We start from the raw sequence: 6,000 nt of genomic DNA on the forward strand, positions 1-6,000 counted from the left end.
CTATATTATGATAATAAAGCTTTGTTGAATATTTGATGACAAAACTCAAATGGTAAATTGAAATTTCAGGTTAATCAGATGAAAATTGACAATTTTATGTGTTGCTGACCTTTGACCTTTTGACCAAATGATTAATTTGTATTCTCCATATTATCATAGTAAAGCTTTGTTGAATATTTGATGACTAAACTGAAATGGTAAATTGAAATTTCAGGTCAATTGGATGAAAATTGACGATTTTATGTGACGCTGACCTTTGCCCATTTGACCTTTTGACCAAATTATTAATTTGACTTCTCCGTATTATCATAACAAAGCTTTGTTGAAAATTTGATGACAAAACTCAAATGGTAAATTGAAATTTCAGGTCAATTGGATGAAAATTGACGATTTTATGTGATGCTGACCTTTGCCCATTTGACCTTTTGACCAAATTATTAATTTGACTTCTCCGTATTATCATAACAAAGCTTTGTTGAAAATTTGATGACAAAACTCAAATGGTAAATTGAAATTTCAGGTCAATCGGATGAAAATTGACGATTTTATGTGTTGCTGACCTTTGACCTTTTGACCAAATGATTAATTTGTATTCTCCATATTATCATAGTAAAGCTTTGTTGAATATTTGATGACTAAGCTGAAATGGTAAATTGAAATTTCAGGTCAATCGGATGAAAATTGACGATTTTATGTGTTGCTGACCTTTGACCTTTTGACCAAATGATTAATTTGTATTCTCCATATTATCATAGTAAAGCTTTGTTGAATATTTGATGACTAAGCTGAAATGGTAAATTGAAATTTCAGGTCAATTGGATGAAAATTGACGATTTTATGTGACGCTGACCTTTGCCCATTTGACCTTTTGACCAAATTATTAATTTGTCTTCTCCGTATTATCATAACAAAGCTTTGTTGAAAATTTGATGACATCATCTTCAGAAAAAAAAAATCATCTGCAGAGGGTCTGTCTGCACCACCTAGTCTGATGTACAGGTGACACCATGGTATGCGCATTGTGTGACTGTTAAAGCCCTCAGGGCAATTTAAGAAGGCCACCAACATACTAACGACAAAAACGTTAACAATGAAAAGCACTTCCCACTTTTAGAAATGTTCGGCACCACACACTAAAACACAAGCAAACGAGCAGGTGGTGAAATTTTAAATCATTAAAGAAAATAAACACCACACGTACAATGAAAATCATGCCAATCGCCGCTCCTCGATAAATCTTAGTAGGCCAGGCCCACTATTCCATCACGAATGCCAACATATAGGCCTATACTTAAAAAGCACTCACATGGTATTAATTTATCCCATTAGCAAACTTGACACACACACATATCGTTAGGAAAATGACTTGGAGGTTAATTATTCAGCAGTTACATCTTTTTATTTTGGATTTTCTTTTAGACAGACCAAAGGTGGTCAAAATTGGTTGGAGAATTTCTTAGGCGATCACCCTGAAGACCTCAGGGCTGTGTTTTATCCCTGATGTTGTTGTGGGTGCTGCGCACACACGACTCGATTGCCAGAGAGGTAGGCCACAACGCGTTTGTATAACAAAGAGTCTTTATTCCAAAGCTCGTACTGCAGCACTGGGCGGGCTCGAGCTTAGAGCCCGCATATATGTGCCGAGGCCACGCCTAGTCCCCGGGCATGGCCGATCGGTCGAAGGGCGGGGCATGTGGCTTCGATCCCCGCCTGGGCGCTCGCGCCACCCACTGGTGCGCGGAATTATTGCCCCTTCTGCCCGGCACACGCCCCCCCCAGAATTCCCGCGCACCTGAAGGGTGAGTTTGCGGGGAAGCCGGATGACCCGGCCGAAACGCCCCCTGGCGATGGGTGCAGGGCTGGGGGGTAGCGGGCCGGCAGGGCTGGGGGGTGCCGGGGGTCCGACCACTGGGGGGCGGCCTCGACGCGGAGGCAGAGCTGCTGGCGGGGGGTGGTCCGGATCGAGGTGGGCCGGCTTGAGGCAGTCCACGGAGATGCGATCCGGGGCACCGCCGATGTCGATGGTGAAAAATTTGTCCCCGGTCTCCAGCATGTGGAAGGGCCCGTCGTACAGGGCCCGTAGCGGTGCCCGGTGGGCGTCGTGCCGGATGAAGACGTACTTTGCCGTGTGAAGCTCCGGGGCGACGTGGGAAGGCGGGCAACCGTGGTGTGCCGTTGGCACCGGGGCGAACCTCCGGGCGGTCTCCTGAAGGGCGGAGCACTGTTGCGCCGCGGACCAAGGAGCCGTGGAGTCGGGGATAAATTCACCCAGTACCCGCAGTGGTTGCCCGAAAACCAGCTCCGCCCGAGGATGCGCACAGGTCATCCTTAGGCGCCGTCGTGAGGCCCAGCAGGACCCAGGGGAGTCTGTCGACCCAGCCGCCTTCACGGAGGCTGGCCCGGAGCGCGGCCTTCATTGAGTGATGAAAGTGCTCACACAGGCCATGGGCCTGGGGGTGGTAGGCCGTTGTACGGTGTAGTTTCACCCCGAGCCCTTGCGCCACCGCGGCCCAGAGCTCCGAGGTGAACTGGGGGCCGCGGTCGGACGAGATGTCCGAGGGGGCACCGATCCGGGCAACCCAAGTGGCGATAAAGGCTTGCGCCACCTCAGCCGCAGACGTCGCCGCCAATGGGACGGCCTCCGGCCACCATGTGGTGCGGTCGACCATGGTGAGGAGGTGGGTGAACCCCCGCGAGGGGGGCAGAGGTCCCACCAAGTCGACGTGCACGTGGTCGAACCGACGCTCGGGCACCACAAATGGAGCCAACGGGGCCTGGGTGTGGCGGTGGACCTTTGCGCGCTGGCACGCAAGGCACGTCCTGGCCCAGTGGCAGACGTCCTTCCGGAGGCCATGCCAGATGAACTTCGCCGTGCCGAGCTTCTGGGATGCCTTCGTGCCCGGGTGGGACAGGCCGTGGATGGCGTCGAAAACGGGGCGCCGCCAGCCAGCGGGCACGATGGGGCGAGGCCGGCCGAGGGAGACCTCGCATAGGAGGGCCGCGCCCGCGGCGTCGAATGGCACCTCGGTGACGCGGAGGCCTGTGACGGCAGTCCGCTAGGCCTGGATGCCGGGGTCGGCGGTCTGGTCCTCCGCCATCCGGGCATAGTCGACCCCGAGGTGGACCGCGTGCACGACGGACCGGGAAAGGCAATCCGCCACCTGGTTGTCCTTACCCGCCACGTGACGGATGTCCGTCGTGTACTCAGACACGGCAGAGAGGTGACGCTGCTGCCGTGCCGACCATGGCTCGGCGACCTTGGCCATCGTGAACACCAGGGGCTTGTGGTCGACGAAAGCCGTGAACGGGCGGCATTCCAGCAGATGGCGGAAGTGTCGGACCGCCAGGTGGAGCCCGAGCAGCTCGCGGTCGAAGGTGCTATAGCGGCGTTCGTGCGGGCGAAGCTGCCGGCTAAAAAACGCCAGCGGTTGCCAAGCACCACGCACCCATTGCTCGTGCACCGCGCCCACCGCGTAGTCCGACGCGTCGGTGGTGAGTGCGATCGGTGCATCGGGCGCCGGGTGCGCCAGCATGGTGGCGTCGGCCAGGGCCAGCTTGGCGCCCGCAAACGCCGCGGCCATCGGCTCCGACCAGGTGATGTCACCTTTGCCCGGCTTGCCCCGGAGGGCCTCGTGCAAGGGGCGGAGGAGCTGGGTGACATGGGGCACGAAGCGGTGGTAAAAATTTACAATGCCCAGGAACTCCTGGAGCTCCTTGATCGTGCGGGGCTGCGGGAAATCCCTGACCACCTCCACCTTGGCCGGTAAAGGGACGGCCTCATGCCTGGTGATGCGGTGCCCCAAGAAGTCGATGGTGGCGATGCCGAAACGGCACTTGGCAGGGTTGATGATTAGGCCATGCTGGCCCAGGCGTTCGAACAGCGTGCGGAGGTGGAGCAGGTGCTTCTCCCGGGACGCGCTCGCGACTAGGATGTCATCCAGGTAGACAAACAGGAAAGGTAATTCGCACAAGACGCTGTCCATAAGCCGCTGGAACGCCTGGGCCGCATTCTTCAACCCGAAGGGCATTCTTTGGAACTTGAAGAGGCCGAAAGGGGTGATGACGGCCGTCTTCGGGACGTCGTCCGGTTGGACGGGGACCTGGTGGTAGCCCCGGATGAGGTCCACCTTAGAAAACACAGTCGTGTTTGCCAACCGGGCGGAAAAGTCCTGAATATGTGGGACCGGGTAGCGGTCGGGGGTGGTGGCATCATTGAGCCGGCGGTAGTCCCCGCACGGCCGCCATCCCCCGCCGGGCTTCGGCACAATGTGCAGAGGAGAAGCCTAAGCACTGTTGGAGCGCCGTACGATCCCCAGCCGCTCCAGCGTGGCGAACTCCGCTTTCGCCACGGCGAGCTTCGTGGGCTCGAGTCGGCGTGCCCGGGCACAGACCGGTGGCCCGACCGTGGGGATATGGTGCTCCACCCCGTGTTTAACAGCCACCGCTGAGTGGGCTGCGTGAGGGCCGGGAAACTGGCGAGGAGGCGGGTAAAGTCGTCCGCTGCCGGAAGCGTGCAAACTAAACTCGCCGGGACGGAACCTTCCAGCAAGCCGCTTGGCAAGCCGCTCGGTGAGCCGCTCAGTGAGCCGCTCAACGAGCCGCTCAGCAAACAAGCAAGCGAGCTAAAGGTTTTGGCCTGGACGAGCCGTCTGCGCTTCACGTCGACCAACAACCCATTCGCACATAGGAAGTCCGCACCAAGCAGTGCCATTGGCACGCTGGCGGTCACGAACGACCATTGAAAGCGCTGCCCTCCGAACCGCAGGGAGAGGCAACGCTTCCCGAATGTGCGGATGGGTGTACCGTTGGCGGCAAGCACAGCGGGGCCCCGGCCCGCGGTTTGCTTGTCGGACGTGGAGGCGGGGAGGACGCTTACCTGCGCTCCTGTGTCACAAAAAAAACGGTGCCCGGACAAGGTGTCCGTGATGAAAAGGAGGCTGCCGGAATGGCCGACGGTCATGGCCGCAAGTGAGCGCCGGTCGTTTCCCAACCCTCAAAAGAGCACAGCGGGCGACACTTTTTAGCCTGGCGGCCGAACCTGGCATGGTAGTAGCACCAGGTTTGCGGCGGTAACGGCCGCGGCGGTATTGGACGGGGCATAGCAGCGGCCACGAGGGAAGTCAGGAGCGCTGGAGCCTCCACGCCAGGATCCACTACGGCAGCACCGTACACCGACCGCGTGTCGCAGGCCGCGAAATACTTGTCGGCCTCTACGGCCAGGGCGCGGGGTTCCTTTATTTCGGAACCGGCCAGCGCGAGGCATCCCTGTGCAGGTAGCTGGCGTAGGAAAAGCACCCGGAATAAGAAATCCGGGGGCTGGTCTCCGAGCAGGGACAGCATAGAATCCATCCGGACGGATGGTCGTGTGTCGCCGAGGGTGGGAAGGTCCAGGAGGCGGTCGGCCCGTTCGATCTCCGTGAGGCCGAACGTGGCGATGAGGAGACGTTTGAGCGCCTCGTACTTGTTGTCGCCCGGTGGGCGCCGAAGGATGGACACGACTCGGGCGGCAGTGCCGAGCCCGAGGGCGGCGACCACGTGGTAGTACCGGGTCTCATCCGCCGTTGTGCCTCGGAGGTGGAATTGAGCTTCGGCTTGCAAAAACCAAATGTTGGCGTGCGCTTCCCAATACTCGGGGAGTTTGACTGCGACAGCGTTGGTAGCCATGGCGCGTTCGGTGGTCAGCAATGGCTGAACCAATCAGGGTCACCAGTGTGGGTGCTGCGCACACACGACTCGATTGCCAGAGAGGTAGGCCACAACGCGTTTGTATAACAAAGAGTCTTAATTCCAAAGCTCGTACTGCAGCACTGGGCGGGCTCGAGCTTAGAGCCCGCATATATGTGCCGAGGCCATGCCTAGTCCCTGGGCGTGGCCGATTGGTCGAAGGGCGGGGCATGTGCCTTCGATCCCCGCCTGGGTGCTCGCGCCACCCACTGGTGCGCGGAATTATTGCCCCTTGTGCCCGCCACATTGTATTCATTATTCACTCCTGACTGTGTG

General features: G+C 57.2%; 1 protein-coding gene across 1 annotated transcript in view; it reads right to left on the bottom strand.

Moving 5' to 3' along the window:
- The window catches only part of GGT1 (gamma-glutamyltransferase 1), a gene marked incomplete in the record, with an annotated part of 64,268 nt that overhangs the window by 41,454 nt on the left and 16,814 nt on the right, over positions 1-6,000 (bottom strand).

Source organism: Myxine glutinosa, chromosome 14 (genome assembly GCF_964187855.1).
Source record: "Myxine glutinosa chromosome 14, kmMyxGlut1.1, whole genome shotgun sequence".
NCBI classification, from domain to species: domain Eukaryota; kingdom Metazoa; phylum Chordata; class Myxini; order Myxiniformes; family Myxinidae; genus Myxine; species Myxine glutinosa.